Source organism: Pseudophryne corroboree, chromosome 10 (assembly GCF_028390025.1).
Source record: "Pseudophryne corroboree isolate aPseCor3 chromosome 10, aPseCor3.hap2, whole genome shotgun sequence".
NCBI classification, from domain to species: Eukaryota; Metazoa; Chordata; class Amphibia; order Anura; family Myobatrachidae; genus Pseudophryne; species Pseudophryne corroboree.
Window position 1 is genome coordinate 140,233,910 of NC_086453.1, and position 24,865 is coordinate 140,258,774.

Consider the following 24,865-nt stretch of genomic DNA (forward strand, 5'->3'; position numbering starts at 1 on the left):
ATCTTATACTTTTTACCGGGCGCTGCCCAAGACTCATCCATCATTTCCGTCAACTCCTCTGACGCTGGAAATTCAGCTTTCACTGACTTTGTTCGTTTGAATACAGGTGCTTTTGCTTTTAACGCTGTCTTGGCTGGTTCTTCCAGAGAAAGCACAGCCTTTACTGCATTAATGAGTTCAGCTACATCATCTGAACTAAAGCTCTGCGACTGATCATCATACGGAGTTGAATCTATTGTTTCCGCATCATCATCCGATGTATCCTCTTGTGTAGTCTGCCATACAGACGTATCTGTCTTAGTCTTACCTGCCCCTTGGTTGCTTGTAGAGGCTACTGGAACCAAACCATAGGAAGGGAGCTGCATGTATGGGTTCATAGTGTAACCTAACCCTTGAGGTGGTGCTACTGGAGCTAACCTGTCCGCTATTGAAGACAGAGTCTTTGCGAACATATTCCATGGTGGCTCTACTGGAGGTTGAACTAACTCCTGTTTTTTACTTCGCTGAAAAGCGAAACAGTTTGCACACAAACCCTCATAAGTGACCAATTGATTCATATCAATTACCCCTGACTTACAAGATAAGCATGTTAGGGCTATGGGAGTGCTTGACAAATTCTCCTCATCACTTTTGCCGCTCACAGACATTTTTTCTGATATTGACTACACAATTTTGTGACTGAAAAACACCCTATAATCAGTATATAGAGGTGAAATCAATCTGACCACAGTGCACCTGATTTGAGGGTCAGAACAGGACTGACATTACACAGAAAAGTCAGCACGCATACTAGCAGTCAGTCACATGTTAAAGCATTAGACATTGTCATATGAGAATACAACCTCCATAGTAACTTATACATAAGTAGGAAAATTGTACTTCTGTTTAACTGGTTCTTTTTTCAACATAACATGCAGAAAACACAGTAATATACAGGTCTCATATGCAATAGGTACTAAAAATTAACAATGCACACTAAGAAGTAGAAGGAATTTTCTCTATCGTCCTAAGTGGATGCTGGGGTTCCTGAAAGGACCATGGGGAATAGCGGCTCCGCAGGAGACAGGGCACAAAAGTAAAGCTTTTACAGGTCAGGTGGTGTGTACTGGCTCCTCCCCCTATGACCCTCCTCCAGACTCCAGTTAGATTTTTGTGCCCGGCCGAGAAGGGTGCAATTCTAGGTGGCTCTCATAAAGAGCTGCTTAGAGAGTTTAGCTTAGGTTTTTTATTTTACAGTGATTCCTGCTGGCAACAGGATCACTGCAACGAGGGACAGAGGGGAGAAGAAGTGAACTCACCTGCGTGCAGGATGGATTGGCTTCTTGGCTACTGGACATGAAGCTCCAGAGGGACGATCACAGGTACAGCCTGGATGGTCACCGGAGCCACGCCGCCGGCCCCCTCACAGATGCTGAAGCAAGAAGAGGTCCAGAATCGGCGGCTGAAGACTCCTGCAGTCTTCTTAAGGTAGCGCACAGCACTGCAGCTGTGCGCCATTTTCCTCTCAGCACACTTCACACGGCAGTCACTGAGGGTGCAGGGCGCTGGGGGGGGGGGCGCCCTGGGAGGCAAATGAAAACCTTTAAAAAGGCTAAAAATACCTCACATATAGCCCCAGAGGCTATATGGAGATATTTACCCCTGCCTAAATGTACTAAATAGCGGGAGACGAGCCCGCCGAAAAAGGGGCGGGGCCTATCTCCTCAGCACACGGCGCCATTTTCTGTCACAGCTCCGCTGGTCAGGAAGGCTCCCAGGTCTCTCCCCTGCACTGCACTACAGAAACAGGGTATAACAGAGAGGGGGGGCAAAATAAATGGCAATATATTAATATAAAAGCAGCTATAAGGGAGCACTTAATCATAAGGCTATCCCTGTCATATATAGCGCTTTTTGGTGTGTGCTGGCAGACTCTCCCTCTGTCTCCCCAAAGGGCTAGTGGGTCCTGTCTTCGTATAGAGCATTCCCTGTGTGTCTGCTGTGTGTCGGTACGTGTGTGTCGACATGTATGAGGACGTTATTGGTGTGGAGGCGGAGCAATTGCCAAATATGAGGATGTCACCTCCTAGGGGGTCGACACCAGAATGGATGCCTTTATTTGTGGAATTACGGGATAGCGTCAACTCGCTTAAGCAGTCGTTTGCCGACATGAGGCGGCCGGACACTCAATTAGTGCCTGTCCAGGCGCCTCAAACACCGTCAGGGGCTGTAAAACGCCCCTTGCCTCAGTCGGTCGACACAGACCCAGACACAGGCACTGATTCCGGTGGTGAAGGTGACGAATCAACCGTATTTTCCAGTAGGGCCACACGTTATATGATTTTGGCAATAAAGGAGATGTTACATTTAGCTGATACTACAGGTACCACTAAACAGGGTATTATGTGGGGTGTGAAAAAACTACCAGTAGTTTTTACCGAATCAGAAGAATTAAATGACGTGTGTGATGAAGCGTGGGGTGCCCCGATAAAAAACTGCTAATTTCAAAGAAGTTATTGGCTTTATACCCTTTCCCGCCAGAGGTTAGGGAGCGCTGGGAAACACCTCCTAGGGTGGACAAAGCGCTAACACGCTTATCAAAACAAGTGGCGTTACCCTCTCCTGAGACGGCCGCACTTAAAGATCCATCAGATAGGAGGATGGAAAATATCCAAAAAGGTATATACACACATGCAGGTGTTATACTACGACCAGCTATTGCGACTGCCTGGATGTGCAGTGCTGGGGTAGTTTGGTCAGAGTCCCTGATCGAAAATATTGATACCCTGGACAGGGACAATATTTTACTGTCGTTAGAACAAATAAAGGATGCATTTCTTTATATGCGTGATGCACAGAGAGATATCTGCACACTGGCATCACGGGTAAGTGCTATGTCCATTTCGGCCAGATGAGCTTTATGGACACGACAGTGGACAGGCGATGCGTAGAGGAGTTATTTGGGGTCGGTCTATCGGATTTGGTGGCCACGGCTACGGCCGGGAAATCCACCTTTCTACCTCAAGTCACTCCCCAACAGAAAAAGGCACCGACCTTTCAACCGCAGCCCTTTCGTTCCTTTAAAAAATAAGAGAGCAAAGGGCTATTCATATCTGCCACGAGGCAGAGGACGAGGGAAGAGACAGCAACAGGCAGCTCCTTCCCAGGAACAGAAGCCCTCCCCGGCTTCTACAAAAGCCTCAGCATGACGCTGGGGCTTCGCAAGCGGACTCGGGGGCGGTAGGCGGTCGTCTCAAGAATTACAGCGCGCAGTGGGCTCACTCGCAGGTAAATCCCTGGATCCTGCGGATAATATCTCAGGGGTACAGGTTGAAATTAGAGACAGAGCCACCTCGCCGTTTCCTGAAGTCTGCTTTACCAACGTCCCCCTCAGAAAGGGAGACGGTTTTGGAAGCCATTCACAAGCTGTATTCTCAGCAGGTGATAGTCAAGGTACCTCTTCTACAACAAGGGAAGGGGTATTATTCCACTCTTTTTGTGGTACCGAAGCCGGATGGCTCGGTAAGGCCTATTCTAAATCTGAAGTCCTTGAACCTGTACATAAAGAAGTTCAAGTTCAAGATGGAGTCACTCAGAGCAGTGATAGCGAACCTGGAAGAAGGGGACTTTATGGTATCCTTGGACATCAAGGATGCGTATCTCCACGTTCCAATTACCCCTCACACCAGGGGTACCTCAGGTTCGTTGTACAAAACTGTCACTATCAGTTTCAGACGCTGCCGTTTGGTTTGTCCACGGCACCTCGGGTCTTTACAAAGGTAATGGCCGAGATAATATTTCTTCTTCGAAGAAAAGGCGTATTAATTATCCCATACTTGGACGATCTCCTAATAAGGGCAAGGTCCAGAGAACAGCTAGAGATGGGTTTAGCACTATCTCAAGAGGTGCTAAAGCAGCACGGATGGATTCTGAATATTCCAAAATCCCAATTAATGCCGACAACTCGTCTGCTGTTCCTGGGGATGATTCTGGACACAGTTCAGAAAAAGGTTTTTCTTCCCGAAGAAAAAGCCAAGGAGTTATCTGACCTGGTCAGGAACCTCCTAAAACCAGGAAAGGTGTCTGTACATCAATGCACAAGAGTCCTGGGAAAAAATGGTAGCTTCTTACGAAGCAATCCCTTTCGGCAGATTCCATGCAAAGGGATCTGTTGGACAAATGGTCAGGGTCGCATCTTCAGATGCACCTGCGGATAACCCTGTCGCCGAGGACAAGGGTATCCCTTCTGTGGTGGTTGCAGGAGGCTCATCTATTGGAGGGCCGCAGATTCGGCATGCAGGATTGGATCCTGGTGACCACGGATGCCAGCCTGAGAGGCTGGGGAGCAGTCACACAGGGAAGAAATTTCCAGGGAGTGTGGTCGAGCCTGAAAAAGTCTCTTCACATAAGCATTCTGGAACTAAGAGCAATCTACAATGCTCTAAGCCAGGCGAAACCTCTGCTTCAAGGAAGACCGGTGTTGATCCAGTCGGACAACATCACGGCAGTCGCCCATGTAAACAGACAGGGCGGCACAAGAAGCAGGAGGGCAATGGCAGAAGCTGCCAGGATCCTTCGCTGGGCGGAGAATCACGTGATAGCACTGTCAGCAGTATTCATCCCAGGCGTGGACAACTGGGAAGCAGACTTCCTCAGCAGACACGACCTTCACCCGGGAGAGTGGGGACTTCATCCAGAAGTTTTCCACATGCTATTAAACCGTTGGGTAAAACCAATGGTGGACATGATGGCGTCTCGCCTCAACAAAACACTGGACAGGTATTGCGCCAGGTCAAGAGATCCGCAGGCAATAGCTGTGGACGCGCTGGTAACACCTTGGGTGTACCAGTCGGTATATGTGTTTCCTCCTCTGCCTCTCATACCAAAGGTATTGAGGATTATACGGCAAAGAGGAGTAAGACTAGTGGCTCCGGATTGGCCAAGAAGGACTTGGTACCCGGAACTTCAAGAGATGGTCACGGACGATCCGTGGCCTCTACTTCTGAGAAGGGACCTGCTTCAGCAGGGTCCTTGTCTTTTTCAAGACTTACCGCGGCTGCGTTTGACGGCATGGCGTTTGAATGCCAGATCCTAAAAGGAAAAGGCATTCCAGAAGAAGTCATTCCTACCTTGATAAAGGCAAGGAAGGAAGTCACCGCGAAGCATTATCGCCGTATTTGGCGAAAATATGTTGCGTGGTGCGAGCAGCGGAGTGCTCCGATGGAGGAATTTCAACTGGGTCGTTTTCCTACATTTCCTGCAATCAGGATTGTCTATGGGTCTCAAATTGGGATCTATTAAGGTTCAAATTTCGGCCCTATCAATATTCTTCCAAAAAGAATTGGCCTCAGTCCCTGAGGTCCAGATTTTTATCAAAGGAGTACTGCATATACAGCCTCCTGTGGTGCCTAAGGTGGCACCGTGGGATCTAAATGTAGTTTTAGATTTCCTCAAATCCAATTGGTTTGAACCACTAAAGAATGTGGATTTGAAATATCTCACATGGAAAGTGACTATGTTACTGGCCCTGGCTTCGGCCGGGAGAGTATCTGAACTGGCGGCTTTGTTTTATAAAAGCCCTTATTTAATTTTCCATTCGACATAGGGCAGAGCTGCGGACACGTCCGCATTTTCTCCCTAAGGTGGTATCAGCGTTTCTCCTGAACCAGCCTATTGTAGTGCCTGCGGCTACAGACGACTTGAAGGACTCCAAGTTGTTGGACGTTGTCAGAGCCTTAAAAATATACATTTAAAGGACGGCTGGAGTCAGAAAATCTGACTCGCTGTTTATACTGTATGCACCCAACAAGTTGGGTGCACCTGCTTCTAAGCAGTCGATTGCTCGTTGGATTTGTAACAAAATTCAACTTGTACATTCTGTGGCAGGCCTGCCACAGCCTAAATCTGTTAAGGCCCATTCCGCAAGGAAGGTGGGCTCATCTTGGGCGGCTGCCCGAGGGGTCTCGGCATTACAACTCTGCCGAGCAGCTACGTGGTCAGGGGAGAACACGTTTGTAAATTTTTACAAATTTGATACCCTGGCAAAGGAGGACCTGGAGTTCTCTCATTCGGTGCTGCAGAGTCATCCGCACTCTCCCGCCCGTTTGGGAGCTTTGGTATAATCCCCATGGTCCTTTCAGGAACCCCAGCATCCACTTAGGACGATAGAGAAAATAAGAATTTACTTACCGATAATTCTATTTCTCGGAGTCCGTAGTGGATGCTGGGCGCCCATCCCAAGTGCGGATTATCTGCAATACTTGTACATAGTTATTGTTAACTAATTCGGGTTATTGTTTAGGAAGCCATCTTTCAGAGGCTCCTCTGTTATCATACTGTTAACTGGGTTTAGATCACAAGTTGTACGGTGTGATTGGTGTGGCTGGTATGAGTCTTACCCGGGATTCAAAATCCTCCCTTATTGTGTACGCTCGTCCGGGCACAGTACCTAACTGGAGTCTGGAGGAGGGTCATAGGGGGAGGAGCCAGTACACACCACCTGACCTGTAAAAGCTTTACTTTTGTGCCCTGTCTCCTGCGGAGCCGCTATTCCCCATGGTCCTTTCAGGAACCCCAGCATCCACTACGGACTCCGAGAAATAGAATTATCGGTAAGTAAATTCTTATTTTTAGTACTGTATACCCTGCCTCCAGAGAGCGGGATACAGGGAGACTCACCACACTTCCATATCCAAGCAAAGACGCTCGTAAGACGCTGAGTGGATTCAGACGCTACTGGTGTACACTGCCGCTTTTGGTAACTGATAACGGACACGAACGCTGAGCGACTCCAGGTGCATACAGACGCTAAAGGCCTGCAACTCGGTCTGGGCGGGTTTATATCCAGTGTACACAACCGCAGCGTCTAAGCTGCGACCGAGTACCCTCGTGGTAGCGTCTGACCAGAAGTGAGGTCATTCAGTTCATGAAACAAGAGACACGTGGGAACTGGCCATGAACTCGGAGGAGGGACGGCCAGGAGAGCGTCTGAAACCCCCTGTTGACTTAAACTTCCAGGATCGCGGCCTCACCTAGTCCTGGCGCCTATGATCCCCAGAGCGTAGCGCTGTCACACTCGAGATGTTCGGCGCATCAACACACTGTTTGCAGTCTCCACCAAATCAGTGTAGCTGTGTCCTGACCCCTCTAGTAAGAGGAAGTCCATAGACTCACCGTCTCCCCATGCTACGGCCACAGCCTGGTAACGTCTGCTAGACCTGCTAGAACATCCGACACAGACGCCCGTCGAGACAGCACTGTACCACGAAGGTAAGCGTTGTTGCGACCCGGTGGGGAGTTGTTGGAGCGACTCTGTCTAATATGCGTTTAAAACGCTGTTAAGAGAAGTCGCTCAAAACCAAAACAGTAAGTCTATAAAAATAAAGTAATGAAAACTCGAGGCTGCTTTCTCAGCAGCCCTGTGACCATGCGGCTTCCTGCCGCACCAAGCAAAAAACTGATCTGACTGAGTCAGTGGGCGGGACTATATAGTGGAGGCCCCAATGCATCCTGGGAGGCCAGAAAGCTCGTGACCGTGTTGGTGCCGTTTTCGCTGTCGCTCGACAATATCCCAATGTTATCCTGTGGATAATCCTGTGGACCCAGCCAGAGAAAATAGGATTTTAATACCTACCGGTAAATCCTTTTCTCTTAGTCCGTAGAGGATGCTGGGCGCCCGTCCCAGTGCGTACTGTATCTGCAGTTATTAGTTATGGTTACACACATGCTGTGTTACGTTTATAGTCAGCCTGTTGCTGATGCTGTTCATGCCATTGACTTGCGTTGTGTTGAATGCCATGTTGTACGGCGTGCTTGAGGTGTGATCCGTCTCCCTGGGCACAGTTCCTATAACTGGAGTCTGGAGGAGGGGCATAGGGGGAGGAGCCAGTTCACACCCCTTTGAAAGTCTTAAAGTACCCATGTCTCCTGCGGATCCCGTCTATACCTCATGGTTCTTGAAGTGACCCCAACATCCTCTACGGACTAAGAGAAAAGGATTTACCGGTAGGTATTAAAATCCTATTTTTACAATATTGAATAAGAAAAACAGGTACAATACACATACAACACAGGCTGAAATACAATACAAGCCTGCCCTATTGCATGTGAGAGGAGACACAGGAGAGAGGACACCAGCGCACCCAACGCTGCACAACCCCAGTGAGGCTGTCAGCATTTTATATACTGTATGTAAACAACAGTGAGACTGTATTATGAAAAATCCCTCAGAGGGATGTTACTTGTGCACACTGTGGGGGTGATTCCGGGTTGATCGTAGCTGTGCTAAATTTAGCACAGCTACAATCAGGCACTCAGACATGCAGGGGGACGCCCAGCACAGGGCTAGTCTGCCCCGCATGTCAGTGACGCCCCCCCGCAGAAGTGCAAAAGCATCGCACAGCAGCAATGCTTTTGCATTTCAGTAGTAGCTCCCGGCCAGCGTAGCTCCTGCAGCTGGCCGGGAGAACCTCTTCGCTGCACAGGTCGCAGCCAACGGACCGGCCACGCCTGCGTTGGCCGCACCGCAACCCCTAAACGGCGGCTTAACGCCACCGTCCAGCCCACTCCCGCCCAGCGACCACCTCTGCCTGTGAATCCGGCGCAGTACTGACCCAATCGCACCGCTGCAATAAACTGCAGCGTGCGATCGGGTCATAATGACCCCCTATAGCGGCTCTCCCCCTCTACCAGTGATCCAGGGACTGTTATGGAGGAGCTGTTGAGGCTGCTGCTATGCAGAGGAAGGCGCCAAAATGCAGCTGAGCCCGCTCTCATTTAGCTCCGCCCTCTCCATGGCGCCGGTGCTACTGTTTTATATTTATACTGGCCATGTTTCCCTATGTTTGTAGCCTCATATAAAAGCTTGATACAATGTATTTTAGCCAGTCTCACGCAAGGGCTACAGCGGGTTCTCCCCCCAGGAGGGATCTGTATGCCTCACCCGCGCTTCAGCCGCACAGTGAACCGGGGGACCACCCTAGTGTGGTCCCTGGCGAGTACTCACCACCGATGATCACCTTCAGGCAGCGTTAGGGGTGTGCGGCATGCTGCGGTTGTGACAGCCAAGGCGCCATGCACCGCTGAATAAACAGCCCCTGAGGACGGTCCTCCTGCAGCGGTGAAGCGGCTCTGCACCTCAAGAGGCTGGTGACCGCCCCCCCCCCCTAACTCCCACGGTGCAGGTATGCTGTTGCCCAAACAGCATACCTAAAGAAATAAAACTTTCAAAGAAATTGAAGAAAAAGCTAGTAAAGGGCACTTTTTTCTAAACTGACCTGTAGGAGACATAGAGGGGAGGAGCCAGCACACCCAGTTGAAGAAATTTAAAGTGCTCTGGCTCCTTTGGACCCATCTATACCCCATCGTACTAATCTGTCCCCAATATCCCTTATGGATGCTAGAGAAAACACATTACCCATGATTGGTAAGGGCAGAACTCATGGTGCAGTCACCTTCTCATGGTGAGTTCTGAGTCAATTATACGTAGAGAGGGAAGCGAGCGAAGTTTAACTATGCAACAAGATAGACACTTCGGGGGTAATTCCAAGTTGATCGCAGCAGGATTTTTGTTAGCAATTGGGCAAAACCATGGGGGTAATTCTGAGTTGATCGCATCTTCAAGTTTGATAGCAATTGGGCAAAACCATGTGCACTGCAGTGGAGGCAGATATAACATGTGCAGAGAGAGTTAGATTTGGGTGGGGTGTGTTCAATCTGCAATCTAATTTGCAGTGTAAAAATAAAGCAGCCAGTATTTACCCTGCACAGAAACAAAATAACCCACCCAAATCTAACTCTTTCTGCACATGTTATATCTGCCTCCCCTGCAGTGCACATGGGCCCTCATTCCGAGTTGTTCGCTTGCTAGCTACTTTTAGCAGAAATGCAAACACAAAGCCGCCGCCCTCTGGGAGTGTATATTAGCATAGCAGAATTGCTAACGAAAGATTAGCAATTGCTAACGAAAGATTAGCAATTCTGCTAATATTAGCAGAATTGCTAACGAAAGCAATTTCCTTGCAGTTTCTGAGTAGCTCCAGACCTACTCCTAGATTGCGATCACCTCAGTCCGTTTAGTTCCTGGTTTGACGTCACAAACACGCCCAGGGTCCGACCAGCCACTCCTCCGTTTCTCCAGCCACTCCTGCGTTTTTACCTGGCACGCCTGCGTTTTTAAGCACACTCCCTGAAAACGGCCAGTTTCCGCCCAGAAACAACCCACTTCCTGTCAATCAGCAGAGCGATTGAAAAGCTTAGTTCGCCTGTGAGTAAAATAGCATAGTGTTGTGTAAATTTGCTTAGCGCGTGCGCACTGAGATGCATACGCATGCGCAGAACTGCCGGATTTTAGCCTATTAGCAATTCTGCTAAAATTAGCAGCGAGCGAACAACTCGGAATGAGGGCCATGGTTTTGCCCAATTGCTAAAAAAAATCCTGCTGCGATCAACTTGGAATTACCCCCTTAGATAGCCGTGACGTGTAGGGAGGAAGATCCTTTCCTTTCATACTAATATATATGCTAGAGTTTTGACTATATAAAGTATATGAAAAATACGGAAAATATATTAGAAATATCTTCTTTGCATCATTCAAAACTTTAGTCAAAACTCTGGAGTAAAAAGTCTATGGCAAATGAAGCAGTGCCTCACCTGCCTATCTTTTCAGCACATCTCTGATCAAAACTCACCAAATTTCCAGCAGTATATACTGCTGCATTATTGTATAAGGAGGGTCATTCCGAGTTGAGCGCTCGCTAGCAGTTTTTAGCAGCCGTGCAAACGCTATGGGAGTGTATTTTAGCTTAGCAGAAGTGCGAGAGCAGAGCGGCTACAAAATTTTTTTGTTTCTTTTCAGAGTAGCTCAAAACCTACTCAGCGCTTGCGATCACTTCGGACTATTCAGTTCCAGATTTGACGTCACAAATCCGCCCGGCCACTCCTGCATTTTCTCTGGCACGCTTGCGTTTTTCCGCACACTCCCTGAAAACGGTCAGTTGCCACCCAGAAACGCCCACTTCATGTCAATAACTCTGTGGCAAGCAGTGCAACTGAAATGCATCGCTAGACCATGTGCAAAACTACAACGTTCGTTGTACCCGTACGTCGCGCGTGCGCATTGTGCCGCAGGCAAAGAACTGCCGTTTTTTTAGCCTGATCGCTGCGCTGCGAACATATGGAGCAAGCAATCAACTCGGAATGACCCCCAATGCCCACATGAATCCTTGGGTTCATATATTGTGTGTATATCTGGCTCTGGTACTAGCAATGCAATGTTATTTGATGGTAAAAAGGGGGTCAGAAAGAATCAAACTAGGCCTCTTCCTCAATTCCATTTTCATGAGCTTAAATAACTTAAAATAGTGCCAGTCAATCTCAGGAGCACACACAGCATTTCCTGATATGTTGACCTTTTCTTCAGGGGGCATGACTACCCCAAAGGTTTGTATCGGAGTTTAACTTGAGCGTATTGTCTACAACCGCTTGTCTTTTTTTCTTCCCATTAACTGCTTGACCCATTCCAGTCTGGCTTCCCTCCTCTCCTCTGAAACTGCCCTCACGAAAGTCTGCAATGACCTGCTTGCTACTAAATCCAAAGACCACTACCCTCTGCTTATTCTTCTTGACCTCTCGGTTGAGTTTGACACCGTCTACTACAAATCCTGCACTCCCTGCGTGATACTGCCCTCTACTGGCTGTCCTTCAACCTCTCTGACCATTCCTTATCTGTCTCCTCTCATAACTCCACCTCCCCTCCCACTTCCACTAACAGTAGGTATCCCCAAAGGTGCTGTTTTTTTTCATCTCTCTCTATACTTTCTCTTTAGGTGAGCTCATAAGCCATTTTGACTTCCAATATCATCTCTTTATACTGATTATACTCAAATCTACCTTTCCTCCCCTGACCTCTCCCCTGCTCTACTTACTCATATCTCCAACTGTCTGTGCTCTCTATTCCTGGAAGTCCCAGTGCTTTCTTAAAATTAACATGTCTAAGACTGAGCTGACCATCTTTGCATCCTCCCGCCCAACCTCACCTACCACAATTTCAATATCTATTGATGGCACTACTATCTCCTCAAGCCGCTGTCTTGGCGTAATCCTTGACTATTGCCTCTCTTGTAAACCACACATTCAGCATCTCTCACAAACCTGCCATTTTAATCTCAAAAATATTTTCAGGATCAGACCCTCTCTCACCCAGGATGCTAAGACCCTTAGCCACTCACTAGTCATCTCCAGACCGGACTAATGTAATCTCTACTATATGGCATCATCAACAAATACCTCTCTTCACTCCAATATAGCCTCAACGTTGCAGTCCTGCTCATCATCCTCACCAAACGTACAAAGTCCACCTTTCCTTCTCTTACAAGCTCTTCACTGGCTCCCTTACCCTTTCAGAATCCTATTCAAGCATATCATACTCACTTACAAAGCCCTCACCCATAACTTCTCCCATTTACCATATCTGACCTTTTCTCCCTTTACATTCCTATCCGTCCTCTTCCCTCAGCTAATGCACGATACCTCTCCTGCCTACTGAATAGAGATGACCAATAGAGATTGAACAAAAGAAAAAATACATTGTTACTTTTCAAATGCAGAATTGGGACCCTATTCAGCATCAGTCGCAGCTTCTGCAATCTTAGCAGAAACCGAGACTAAAAAAAATTTCAGCTGGGGGCCACTCGGTATGAGGTCAGCCCTGCAATGCATTCGCAATCTAACTGTGAATGAACAGCAATTAGACTGCGACGAAACGTAGGGGCACCGGCGCCAATTTTTTTTTATCATAGCGGCTGCATATGACGTCACGCAGCCGCCCTGAAAACTGTGCCGGTCCACCCGTTTTAACAGCCCCGTCTGTCAATCAGGCAGAGGTGTTCGCATCAATGCTGAATAGGGCTTGAGCATGCGCACCGAAAACCCGGCATAATGCGATTGCATCACGATGAGACCCGAATAAGGTCCTTAGTTGTTAAAACCTATACATTGAATTTAGGCTGAAGCAAGAGCCCAAAAGTATTTCTTTGTGAAGTTTAAAATTAGAAAAATCATTTTCTGAAAGTTTTTTGTTTTACTTAAATTTCAAAACTATTTCCCCCCCCCCACCCAATTTGGATACATTTTATGTGATGCTAGATGGAGCGAATTATACCTTGGGATGGGGTGGGGAGCTTTCGAGTCAGCAAGGTATAATTTGTGTGATTGCTACATAACGGCTATCACTGATGTTTGAATGAGATAAGCCCAAAAGTCAAACAGGCTGCAGGGTGAAAGCAATCTCGCTTACAGAGCACATAAGGGGAGAAGGCTCAAATCTTTCCGCAAGAAAATAAGTTGCCCATGACAACCAATCAGCTTCCAGATATCATTTATCTAGTACAGTCTATAAATAAAATACAAAAGTTGCACATGACAACCAATCAGCTTCCAGATATCAGTTCTAAAAATACAAAACTAATTGGTTGCTATAGGCAACTGGTCCACTTGATCTCTTGCCAAGGTTCGACACATCTCCCCCATATAACCATGTTACACGCGCAGTGAGCAGCAGTAAGTGCAGGACGGTCTCTGACAAGATGGGTTAACACTGGGTATCGGGTAATGTGAGGATAAGCCTTATCACGTGACCGCCCACCCACCCCTGAGACCGGCAGCGCGGAGGTTTCTGAGCTTTTCTCTCTGATTGGCCGGTGTTCTCATCCCACAGCTCACTGAAGGCAGCGCCGCCCGTAGGACGGAGCGAGGAAGCGAAGAGCACCGGAACCCCCACTCCCATCCTCCTCCCCCTCCCACCTGCGGCCCCTGTGAGCGGAAGCGGAAGAGTCAGCTCCTTCCGCTGCTGCCGTCCTTCCAGAGACTGCCTAGCCCCCCTGTGCTTGTGACAGCTGCGACAACCGGGGCGGTGCGCCTCACCCTCTCCGCTCTCCCCGGGGACAGGAGCACCGGCCGCCGGGACGGCACCTGCCCGATTCGTCACGTGTCCCAGGAGACCAGCCACGGGGTGAGTGCACGCAGAGGCCTCCTGCGCCTGGGCCCGTCACTGCCGCTTATAGGACGGTTACCCGGGCCTGGTGTCCCCGGAGCTTCCCGCAGCCCATCGCCTAGCAACGCCAATTACCCAGTGTGCCCTGCAGCGCGGCCCAACTGTCTGTTACTATACGGAGCCCCTCCCCCTGTCACTCCCCAGACCCTTCCTGCCGCTACCCAGGACACATAGAGTGCAAGCTCCTTGGTTGTGTCTGTTACCTTCGTGCCCAAGCACCTGTGCCTCCCCTACCTGCTGCCCACAGAGTGCAAACACTTGTGTGCCCTCTCTCTGTGTGACTGCACAGCTTCCCCACTTGCTGTCATGGACTGTAAGCTCCTGTGTTCTTTCCACAGTTTCCCCACCTACTGTCAGTGATCTGACCTATAAACTGCAAACTTCTGTGAGCTCTGATCAAAGTCCCCGTATTCTACCCTTATAGACTGTAAGACCTTCTCCACATGCCTCCCATAGACTGCAAGCTCATGTGAGTCCCTCTCCACATGCCTCCACATTGCCTTAGACTGCAAAACTCTGAGAACCTAGTTCCCCACCTCCTGTCGGTGAACTTGTCTATAGGCTGCAAGCTCCTGTGTCCCTGTCCTAACTCCCCCACATACTGCCAGATAGCCTGCCCATAGACTGTAAACTCTTGTAAGTACAAGGCCTGTCTGCTGTCCAGAGTCAGCCTGCTCATATACTGCTCTTGTAATGTCTCCTCTAGAGCAGTGGTTCTCAAACTCGGTCCTCAGGACCCCACACTGTTCACATTTTCCATGTCACCCAGCAGCTGCACTGTGTATCAGCAACTGTCACATTTTAAAAAGTTACAGGTGACCAGCAAAACATGATCTGTGTGGGGTCCTGAGGACCGAGTCTGAGAACCTGTGCTCTAGAGACATCTCACCTGCTGTCAGTGAGCATGGCCTAAGAGTGAGCCCTACTCCACAGCTACCTTCTGTACCCAGAGCCAGACTGCTCCTGTGATGTCCCCTGTAGAGCTCCTTACCTGCTGTCAGTCAGCACGGCCTTAGAGTGAGCCCTACTCCGCAGCTGCCATCTGTACCCAGAGTCAGTCTACCCATAGACTGCAATCTTCTTTGAGCCCTTAACCAAACCTCACCCCTACTGTGTAGTCAATCTTATAGGCCCTACACACTGGGCGATAATTCTCAAAGATATGAACGAGATACCGTTCATATCTTTGAGTGTGGAGGCACCAGCGATGAACGATGCGCGGACCCGCGCTCGTTCATCGCTGGTGCCCCGTCGGCTGTGCATGCAGGCCAATATGGACGATCTCGTCCATATTTGCCTGTACTTCTATGGAGCCGTGTGACGGGGGGAGTGAAGAAACTTCTCTCCCCCCGTCACTGCCCCCCCCCCGCCACCGGGTCACCCGTCGGCCGTATCCGCCGTCGGGCAGCTCGGCGGCGGATCGTTAAATGTGTAGGGCCTTTTAGTCCTACTCAATTGCTTTCAGTCAGTAGCCCAAAGACTGCAAGCAAATAAACTAGGGTGATTCTCCAGAAAGTGAACATAAAGTCTTGTGCATCACATGGATTTAATTATTTTTTTTTTCCTTTTAAATTGGTCTGTTAAGAAATTGTTATATGAAAACTTAGGGCCCTATTCAGTAAGGATTGCAAGTTCAGCTTTTTAGCAGAATTTGCAATCCTTTGTCTTGCATGCTGTGGGCCGCCCATCACAGGGCAAGGCCGCAATTAGTGCGCGGAAATTAGGGAAGCCTCCTGCCAGCGCAGCATGGCTGCCACGGCAGGAGGGCCGCCACTATATTTTTGATCAGAGCAGCTGTGTCACGCAGCCGCCCCCCGATCACACCGCCTTGCCCCCGTTTCCCTGCCTTTGCCACGCTCCGCCTTGGAAACGGAGTGTTTCCGCCCCACGAGCGCCTCTGCCAGTCAGACAGAGGTACGGGCGAATGCAAAAATTCCAGTTGAATCGCGATTTGCGATACAACCTGAATTAGGCCTTTAATTGCTTAGTAGCAATGCCTTACCCTATTAAGACCCACTAAAATCTTGGTATTTTGGAGAAGTATGTCGTTTGTATTTGCTGTGTCGTGCATCGCCCACTATAATACACATTAAGGGGGAATTCAATTAATCCCGAAAAATGGACTAGGTGTGAAATTCAGGGGTAGCCACCATCTTTTTCCCACTTTTTAGCTTCGGGCTATTCAGTTAGTTTTTTTTTTTTACATTTTCAGTTTTTCTAAAAAGTTCATGGGCCTATATGTTAACACTGCTGGATTTGCAAAGATAGCTAATTAATGGCGATTTTTGGCAAGCATGCTAACGTCCCAAATAAAAATCTCTGATAATAGCTGCCCATTAGAGAGAAATTTTGCTGCTGCGATCAGGTCTGAATTAGGCCAATAGTCCACATGGATTGAAAAGTATGAAAATGGAAAAAAATCCCAAAAACTCATGCTGACCTTTTCCCGTGTGTCGACCATTTGGTGTCAACCTATTATCCGCATACCCTTCACACCTAGTGTGGAGCTACATGTCCTATATGGTGCAAGGCTACATGAATGGGTGTTTACTGTATATCTGTTGTATAGAAATCATAACACAGCATTAGGGTGTAATTGGGAAACACTTGGCTATTAATCTAATGAGTAACTACCATGTCCATGACACAGGTTTCCTTGCTACAACTGATCCCTTAAGCATCGTCTCTTGATGCTGCGTTATAAAGGAATACTTTATTGGGCCCTAAGCACAATTTGCTTTCTATGTTGTAAAGATGCTTTGTTCAGAACAGGTTTATTGGCAATTTCTGCCATATTTCATTAATTTGCTCACAAGTAGAGCGGTCCATTGGGTTGTATGTTAAAGTTCTGCCTCGATTTGCTGTATGTACTTTAGCAGACTATATAATGCACTTAACCTCATTGCATGTGAGATCACAGTGACCCTGCGCGCATATACGCATTGTGATCGCAACACGTGCAGTCTGCCGATAATCACCCCAAAGTTTGATAATCGCCCATTGTATACAACCATGAATTAGGCCCATAGTATGTGGCGCAGCTTTATTTATATATTCAAAGATTGAGGGCGGCCCTGTAGACAACTGAAACAATAATATTCTAAGCCCCATTGCAAGGACATGCTGAAGTGAATTGTATCTTCATTAAGATACTATGGATACGTGCTTTTAATGTAGCTGCTACAGATGTCACCCATTGAAGGTAGACTAGAATGTGGGTAATTTAAAGCTAGGCAGATATATCTATAATCTATATACGGTATACTATCCTACAACGAGCCGCCATATTGAGTGTATAATTTTGGAGCGTGTAATACATTTTCGCCTCACCTGATTTGTTATATGTTTATATGTTGTGTACTGCCGAGTGAAATGCATTGCAATGTAAGTTAGAAGACTCTTCTTGAACTTACCTGTCCCTCCTAGTCCCCAGCTGCGGTACACTTCCAAATCTTGGTAATGGTGTGTACATACGGTGAGAATCTTGCTGTGCCCGATTTTCACTTTGTGATTTCCCCTGAACTCCCCGGAGCCCAGCACCACCGATTTTGACTAACTTTTCTTGAGATATGGACTGTGTGCTTACGATTTTGGCTTATGTGAGATGTCATTGACATGTGAGATGAACTAGATAGTACACCGATCTAGCAAGGATTGACTTGCCTGCAAAGTCTATCTTGCGATACCGACCTGGCGGGGCCGCGCATTGGGATCGAATCGGGATCGCAAGTGACATAACGCCTTGCGCTTTTGACATCTCACCGTGTGTACACACCATTAGACTTGGGAATTTCTATGAAACTAACCTTATTCAGCGGAGGAAGATCAATCCATAAAAAAAAAATACTTCTGTTTGTTTCGCCCAGTGCAGCCAGCAAACATAGGGGGAGATGTACTAAGCAGTGATAAAAGTGGAGATGTGAGCCAGTGGAGAAGTTGCCCATGGTTACCAATCAGCACAGACATAACATTTATAATTTGCATACTATAAAAGTATACAGAGCAACTTCTCTGCTTTTATCACTGCTCCCCCATAGTGACGTTAACATCGAAGTGAAAGGTACACTTGCTGAAAATCCTGTTGTGTGTACCAGGCCTAAATGTGTAATTTTGTCTGCAAAGCTGAGCTGCACAAAGCACGCCATAGTGCTGCAAACATTACTACTGTACGCTATTCATAAATTTACAATGGAGACAGCAGGGATCATTTTAGTACAAAATTTGGACTGTACCAGGCATTTGCTTTCATTCTCTAACTTCCATCAGACGTACAGCTGGGTATAGGAGAGAATGCATGTATAAGCTTAGTTGTATGTCTCGGCCTTACATGTACAGAACTACCTCTTAGCACTGCAGGACTTCGTCCAGTAGAGCTCTATAAAAGCTTGTACATAGTAAAAATTAGCACACATGTAATACCCCTTGTACACTCGCAGGCTTGGGTCATTCCCGGGAATGACCCTTTTACATTAGCGGCCCGACCCGGCATATTGCCGGGTCGGTGATGTCACCGCTGACTCTACCGGAGGTGGTGCTTGGAGATAATCTTCTCCAAGCACCGCCGCCTCCTATGCAGAGAACGGGTGCCGGGTCGCCTTGACCCGGTATACCCGTTCACACTGCACAGCTTCCCGGGATGGTCCCGGATTCAACCCTAGTCGAGACCTGGGATGAAATCCCGGGATGCTCGTCCCGGGAAATTGTAAGTGTACCCCTTTACACTGACAAAAATCCCGGGATGATACGCGTTCACGTGCAAAATCCCAGGATAAAATTGTCAGTGTAAAAGGGGTGTTAGTGACCTAGCTTTCCTGACCAGGCAACGGGCAGTACACCTAATACTACTACTACTGCACATGGTGGGTTGGATTGATTAATATTGGTTGTACATAAGTGAACCAGAACATAATACTGTACCTGGCTGGTGACTGATCTAATATGGAGACTCATTAAATAAAGAGGAAGGACAGTCCTCCTTTGGTGTACTATGCCATTTGCATGGTCGCAGGCTAATTAAAATACAAATACTGAAATGTATAGTTCTATAATAGAGCGTTATTGGCGCTTATGGATGTTTGAACCTTTCAGTACTACAGGTAACAGGTGAGGTTGCCATACCAGGTTTTGGCATATGTTATTTTGTAGTTGGAGGTGTTGTTTAAAAGTGGGTATCACCTTTCCTAGTCTTAACAGACAGGACTGAGATTTGGGCACTGCAGAATAGACGCACATGTTAAGGGAGTAAGATGTATGAATTCAAATTGTGCAGGTAAAATAAACCATCTGGTTTTCAGCATGTGCCAGCAGAGCTCTGTCTATGCAGGAAAAATGATAGGATGCAGAAACTACTATATGTGTGAGAGTTCATCCCATGACCTAGATCAATGAACGAACCTCGTTTAGTATCACAGTATATGCAACATCATCCGTTTCATGCTGTGTGCATACTCGCTGTAGTAAAACAAGCTTTTTTCTATTTGTGATATTAAATAATTGCTAAAACATGAATTGCTTTGGTGTATTGTGTATGTTTTTCTTTCTTGTGCTATTTCCCAGTTAAGCTTTCATTTTCTGTTGAATAAACAGCCGATTAGACATCCAAATACAATCCACCCTTGTATGCTGTATGAAACAATATTACTTATACCCCTTTCATACCTAAAACTGCGGGTCTTACCGGGAATACGGTCCCGGCATCATACAGGGACATTCCCGAGTAAGACCCCTTGCATACTGCAGTCAGCAGCCCGGCATATTGCCGGGTTGCTGACGTCAGCGGTGACGCGGTGGGGGCGGCGCAAGAGATCACATGATCTCTAAACGCCGCCTGCTACATATAGAGTGAACGGGAGCTGGGGCACATTGACCCGGCTCCCGTTCACACTGACCAGGTTCCCGGGAAGAACCCGGGACCAACCCTGGAAGATAGGGTTGAAATGCCGGGGCAGGAATCCCGGGATTTTGACCCTGTACCCTTACACACTGAGAAATTTCCCGGGTTGATGCGCGTTCATGTGCATTAACCTGGGAAATTTTGGCTGGTGTGAAAGGGGTATTAGATTTAGTGAGTTAGCATTATAAGTGAATGCTATGTAGATATATGTATTGTTTTGTTTGGGTTGGGGATGGAATCTTGTTTGTATGTATGAAGGAAACTGCAATTGCGCTATAGTGAAACCTGAATGGTATACTGTAGTTATCTGTGCCTGGTTACTTTGTGATCTTCCCTAGGCAAGGGCCTATCCCTTTTTATAGTTACATGTTATTGTATAATTATCTGCTTTCATCTTATCATTAGATCTTCTTATTTATATGCTATGAACACTCTTAGTTGGGTATGAACAATGATCTTGTAATCTTTCTGTTTCAGGTAGAATCAAAAGATTTATTTTAATATTACAGTAAAGTTTTTCTGACACAATACATAATGATATACTGAAAATTCGCAAAAGGGGTCGCATTCGGGAATTGTACATGGGTTCTTCTCGGGTGCGACTTGCCATAAAACCACTTTCAGACTGGCAACCCGAACCGGCAATATGCCCTTTCACATCGCGCCTCTACCCTGGTCGACCCGGCAATGTACCAGGTTATTTGTGCGATGTGAAAGGGGTATAACTAGGTGCTTGTCTGTCCTTACTTTTTTAATTGTTCCCTCATTGACCGCATCCTGTTTTCACACACTAATATTTAATGTAAGTAGAGGGGTATCAGCAAATGGTTTGTGTAGGCAACTTGCTGAAAGAATAAATTATACGAAACATCAATTTGACTCTGCATTTGCCAAGGTAGGTGGCATTAAAGGGATGCGTTCAATTTGCCGTCTGTCGGGATCCCGGCGGTTAGGATACCGATGCCGGAATCCTGACAGCCGAAAATGCTGCCAGCCGGAATCCCGGCAAAACAGGACTATTCCCACTCATGGGTGTCCTCGACACCCATAGAGTAGGAAAAGGTCCTGTGGTGAGCGCAGCCAGCCACCTGGCTCGCAGCGTAGTGAATGCGCAAGGGGTCTCTTTACGCTCGCTACGCTGCCGGCATTCTCACGGGCGGGTTGCCGCTGTTGGGATATGGTCAGCCGGTAATACATACTGATTCCGTGTTAAACCCATGAGTATTTTCACCTATTGATACACTGTTTCATATACTGCCGTGTATGTGTTAAGTGTGGACCACCAGCCAATAATTATCAGCCTGGGGTTGATTGAAATGGGTCAACGTAGGAAAACACTATTGAGACAAATTGTGGAATTAGTAACTTTTATTGATATGTTTTAAAAGTGATGGGTATTGTTAATTATTTTGCTTGTGATACTGAGGAGATCTGTAGAAAATGCACTGTTAGGGGTTCCCAAGCACTGCAAAGTAAATGGCGGGCATTTTGGGATTTGTTGTTCCACAGCAGCTGGAGTATCATAGGTTGCCTACCCCTGACTTAGAACAAGGAATTCAGGCTAGAGAACCGCCACTGGGATCCGGACTATGTGTTGACATGAACAGTCGACGTGACAATGGTTGACACACATATGGTCGACACACGTTTTGAGGAGAGGGTTTCATGTTTTTGGACTTTTTCCTTCCTTGACTATTCATGTCACAAATCATAATCTTTAGTAACCTTGTGGCAAGCGAAGAGAAGTGAGACACTGTGCCTGAAGCGCTTCGAGCAGACGCGTTTCTACAGATGAAAAAACTATCCCCCCCTCCCCCCCCCAAAAAAGGTTACAACCATTTTTGTGTCGACCATTGTCATGCCAATCTTTTGTACATGTTGACCTTTTTCCAGTGTCAACCTTTCATATGTCGACCCTCTTGCCCATGGTAACCTTGTGCCTATCTACCATATGGGGTCGACCTACTGAATGTAGATTGTCTATACCACACCCACCACCACCAGCTAGCTTTCAGAAACTATGGGTATATTTACTACAGTGCAGGTTTTTAGAAGGGGAGATGTTGCCCGTAGCAACCAAACAGATTCTACTTATTATTTAGAACATAATAGCTAGAATCTGATTGGTTGCTATGGCCAACATCATTTCTAAAATCCCACACTTGAGTAAATACACCCCCATGAGAGTAGTTAGGAGCTTGCATGGCTGAGCATGTTTCTACTATGCTTTTAAAAACTTGATTGGTTACCCAACTAATTCAGTATGTTCTTGAGGGCAAATGGTTGGGGGAGCAACCTTCTATTAACTTCTGAAGTTTCAGCATTAATAAGTTTGCATTTGAGTGTATCCACTGTTTTTTTGTGGTAATATATGGGAGGGTGAATGCATATAGTGATATTGGTTCTTCTTGGTCCTTTTTAGAATATTCCACTCATTACTTGCTTCCATGCACGGTTGTAGGACTTTCTTTGGGCTGCACCCACTGCATACCTCCATGACTATTTATTACCCAATTTTGATTTATCATTGTATCAAATTGTAAAGCGCAATGGAATTTGCGGCGCTAGATAAGCAACTGTTAATATATGGACACTTGCACACATTTCTGAAGGTTGTTGGAAGGTTTTGCTTAGTGTCTGGCATGATTCTGAGACTGGGACATTTATGAGATAACCTGTTCTTGGTTTGGAATACAATGAGAACGTGGTAGATCTATTGGTGTGATGTAGGCACCAAAAAGAGATCATGTGACAGACTTGGGGGGTATAGACTATTACTAAATGATGGAGAGAGAAGGCATTGTCTTCAAGAATCTTTACTTTTTCACAGCTTGACAAATAAAGTAAAATATGATCAAGTTAGTATGTGTGTTTTTCTTGATCCTGTCAGCAGCATGGTATTGGAGCTACAATATGGTCGCAAGGATGTATCCTCAGGATACACCCATCTTAGGATGCTTTGTGCTAATTCAGCAGATGAGTTATATGAAGACTGATATAGAGATGTAACTCAGCTAGACCTCCATCACATCTCAGTCAGTTTAATATTTCTCCTGAGATGCATTATTTCTCGTGAACCCATATGAAGGGAAATGAGTCTTTGCAGGCCATAAATATTCTTATATAAAACTTGTATGGACAGGAAATTGGATATTTTTAATTTAAGATCAATTTCAGCCCTTGCAATTGGTGTACTTTGTAGGATAGGGAGACTTGTAGATGACTGAGATAGAAGATGAGAGGCCATGGGGCAGGATTGGGGGGGGGGGGGGGGGGGAAAGTTTGTAAAAAAAAACAAAACTCCAAAACTGTTTTTTGTTGAAATCGTTTTTTAGTGTAAACTTTTTTTTTTTTTCTTTGCATTAATGTTTTAATCCTGCCTATTATATTAATACTGTGAATCACTGGTATTAGAAACCTTGATCAACCATGTTTTACTGCTTTCTAAAGGTGCATACACACTGGGCGTTTTTGCCCAGTGTGTATGCACAGCGATGATCGTGAATATCGCTGGCAGGAAAATATCTCCGTGCATACACACTGAGCTATTTCCCTGTGCCCAGCGATGTTTACGGGGGTATGAAGCACTTTCCACAGTAGGAGACTGTGGAAAGTGATTCACTCGGCTTTTCAAACAGACCGACGGACGGTGGCGGCCAGCGATGATGCGGGAGCGTGCATCAGCGCTCATCACCTGGCCATACACATCCCTGTGTGGAGGAGTTTGAGCTCAAAGTAGCTCAAAATGCCAAAAGTAAGCTACTTTGAGCTCAAAATCGCCCAGTGTGTATGAGCCTTAACATTAACAATCCAAAGTTATTAGGCTTTTCAATAAAACCATTTTTTTTTTTTTTACTAATTATTCCTGTTACATCAGAATCTATACGGATGGTGTAATGTGTAGCATTACTGGCTCACATCACTGAGGTCATGGGTTCAATTCCCACCATGACCCTAAGGCCCCTTTCACATTAGGCGGTTTCCTCCGGACGGCAAAATCCCGGACTGCTTTTTGCCATGTCCGCATTTTAATAATTAATGATAAACAAATGTATCCTTTCAGACCGCACGGACACGGCCTGGTCGCCGTGTTTGTAGCCGGAAATATCTTCTGAATAGGCCGGTTGCCGGCCGTGGGTGTGTGTCCCTTAAGGCCGTGTGTGTGAATAGGTTCTTTTACACACACACTGCGCGCAGCATTAAACACTGTTCAAAGCTGTGTGTGAAAGGCAATGCCGGCAAAAAAACGGAAAACGATTGTCCGTCTTTTTGCCTGCCGGTGAAAGCCGGTGTGTGTGTGTGTGTGTGTGTGTGTGTGTGTGTGTGTGTGTGTGTGTAAGAGGCCTAACTGTGGAGTTTGTATATTCTCCTCGTGCTTGCGTGGGTTTCATCCGAAGACTCCGGTTTCCTCCACCAATCCAAAAATATACTGGTAGGTTAATTGGCTCCCACAAATGAACCCTAGAATTAATGTGTGTGTGTACATGTGGTAGGGAATATAGATTGTAAACTTCACTGGGGCAGGGACTGATGTGAATGGCAAAATATTCTCTGTAAAGCGCTGGAATATGTGTGCACTATATAAATGCTTTTCAAAAGTGTTAAATTGCTGATTTTTTTTTGATTAAAGAATGAAAAGCTTTACTTATAAAGAAATTAAAAGAAACAAGGTGCTTTTGGGGGTAATTTGCAGCCATTTTAAAATAAATAAAAATGATCCAAAGCAATTATTTTTGGCATGAAACAAATGCTTTCATTAAATTTTGGGTGCATAATCTTTTTTTTTTTTTTTTTTTTATTAAACTCCCAAAAAGAAATGTAATTATTGGCCCAATTAAGGGGTTAATTCAGAGTTGATCACAGCAGCAAATTTGTTAGCAGTTGGGCAAAACCATGTGCACTGCAGCTGGGGCAGATATAACATTTGCAGACAGTTATAGGTC

The 24,865-nt window shown here is 46.6% G+C and overlaps 1 protein-coding gene and 1 long non-coding RNA gene across 3 annotated transcripts in view; one reads left to right on the plus strand and one right to left on the minus strand.

The window, feature by feature from the left end:
- Nucleotides 1-13,713, minus strand: part of LOC134966243 (uncharacterized) — a 62,889-nt gene extending 49,176 nt beyond the window's left edge. Inside the window, exon 1 of the long non-coding RNA XR_010188608.1 lies at nucleotides 13,626-13,713. This is a non-coding gene — a long non-coding RNA (uncharacterized LOC134966243). The remainder of the gene's footprint in view (nucleotides 1-13,625) is intronic.
- Nucleotides 13,714-13,778: 65 nt separating this feature from the next.
- The window catches only part of PPP6R1 (protein phosphatase 6 regulatory subunit 1), a 329,328-nt gene continuing 318,241 nt past the window's right edge, over nucleotides 13,779-24,865 (plus strand). For both annotated transcript variants that reach the window (XM_063942823.1, XM_063942824.1), the window contains exon 1: nucleotides 13,779-13,987. The gene's annotated coding sequence lies outside the window, so the exon portion shown is untranslated. The remainder of the gene's footprint in view (nucleotides 13,988-24,865) is intronic.